The 2,230-nt window shown below is 33.6% G+C and overlaps 1 non-coding gene across 1 annotated transcript; it reads left to right on the top strand.

The window, feature by feature from the left end:
• Positions 1 to 765: 765 nt before the first annotated feature.
• Trnas-aga lies at positions 766 to 847 on the top strand. The gene has a single exon. It is a non-coding gene; the product is annotated as a tRNA-Ser (tRNA).
• The last annotated feature ends 1,383 nt before the right edge of the window (positions 848 to 2,230 follow it).

Raw genomic sequence — 2,230 nt, forward strand, 5'->3', positions numbered from 1 at the left:
TGGCATAGTTCATCCAAGAAAGTTCCTATCCGGAAGATCTAGGTTCAATTTGGAACCTCCAATTTTTCATAAATAATTCTAAAGATCGTTGAATCGTTTCTCATCCATGGCTTATTCTGGCTAACTCTAAGCTAGTCTTAATGAACTAGAATCTCATCTTTACTAATAAAACAATAAATTATTTAGAGAAGCATTAAAATATCAGCTTATTGTCCTGAAATAAAGTTATTTTTATAATTTTTTGTAAATACCACAGGTAAAATTTTCTTCATTCTTCATCCATGTCGGTCGACTCCATTGGAGGTTACGTCTATCTGCAATGGAGGAAAATAAGTCAAACAAAATAACCATATTGTCAATCTTCATATCAATAGAATGAATCTGTTTCTTCTAAACTAAGCGGGAAAATTCGATTCGTCCCGCTGACGAAACAAATTGACCGATCAACTGAAACAGTCCATCGTCGGAAAATCGTAGCTGCTAATTTTACAGTTGCGCTTATATAGGCTACTTACGAAAATGAAAAATTGATCATAAATTTGCATCTCTTGTAATTGATTTATCGGAATTTGACTTCACTGTATAACATTATGAAGGAACTGCAAACAATGTAACAGATCATCTTTCTCGTTGCCCTGTTCGGACTGACACTTATCCTATTTATTCATCTGACAAACGGATTTTGTTTGCCCAACACTCTAATCTCTATTGTACCCATTGTAAGATTAAATGATGTAAAAATGTTTTTAGAAAACCTTCATAAGTGCAGTCGTGGCCGAGTGGTTAAGGCGACGGACTAGAAATCCGTTGGGATCTTCCCGCACAGGTTCGAATCCTGTCGACTGCGTAACAAAACGACTTTTTTTTTTATCTTTACGGTATTTGTTTTGCTATATTTTAATATTACAAATTTCATAAATTCAGTAGACTCTCGGTAATTCGAACTCGATGATGCCGCCTCATGTTTGTTTGAATCAAGAGCGCGTGTTTCATTAACATTTTCTTCCCATTTTTAAAATTTAAAGATCGAATTTAAAAGTAATCAATTAATTTAAAAAATTCAATTTTAAAATATTTCAAATCACACAACAGTTAGCACACAACAATTTACAGTCACCCTGAGAGTATTTCCATGTCATGCTACTCGTGAGTCGTGAGCAATACAGAGCCTTTGTTTTTTATATCTCGTTGATTAAACATTATTCTGGCTTCCATATAGTGTTAATGTGTTGTTAAAATCATTCCTTTCCTTTGTTCTGTAACCTTCAAAAATGGTCTCCTTTTAATTCGAACTGTTTAAGGTCGACCCTCTGAGTTCGAATTAACGAAAGTCTACTGTATAAACAAAATTATCATACTAAAGGATTACCGCAATACCTATGAGGTGTCTATAATTTTGAATAGTAATGAAAGATATATATTCTAAATTGAAAATTTAAATTTAAATAATTTGAAAGATTACACTCTGCACTAATCTGCAGTAATAAGAATACACAATTTGAGACTGGTATTTAGAATGACTGATGCAGTGCAAAATCATATTGCGCCACGCCAGCTAATGATTACTCAAATAGGTTAAAGTGTTATTTGAACCAAATTTGGGAACCTATTGAACTGATCATATAGTCTATACATGTTCGATTATTAGGTGTAATGAAAAGAATAACAGCCGTGGCTGCAAGGCAAAAAGTTTGTTTTTACTTTTCCGGCTATTTTATAGCTGAAAAAATATGGCGATCGGTGTAAAAGATTTTTACATTTTTGGACTCAAGGGACATTGAAACGTCGAGAAATTCAAAAAATTCGGGGGGGAGAGTTTCTGTATGTATGGATGTTAGCGCGCGCGTGTGTGTGTGTGTGTTGAGAAGGCACGATTTTGTTCGCCCTCTTTGACGCTTAACTCCTGTGCTTTCTCTCGAAAATTTTGGAAATTTTTCCTAATACACTATCATTTAATAGCATCAATCTCCTAACACAAACCTCCGCAAGATTTATGTATTAGGGGATTGATGCTATTAAATTTTGGTGGTTAAAGGTCGAGAGAGTAGGGAGATAAAGGGGGAGTTGACATATTCCTAGTAGAGTTGGACTTAATGACAATTTTACTCGTTATTAGCATTTACAATTTTTTTTTATAAAACTCATCTCTACCCTCAAAATTAAGTTTTTTGCTATTTTATGATAATTAAAAGTAATAAATTTTTTACTGCATCATCATAACAGATGACGC

The sequence above is a fragment of the Centruroides sculpturatus genome, unplaced genomic scaffold, assembly GCF_000671375.1.
Source record: "Centruroides sculpturatus isolate CEXI.00-Female unplaced genomic scaffold, Cexi_2.0 scaffold3671, whole genome shotgun sequence".
In the NCBI taxonomy this organism is placed as follows: domain Eukaryota; kingdom Metazoa; phylum Arthropoda; class Arachnida; order Scorpiones; family Buthidae; genus Centruroides; species Centruroides sculpturatus.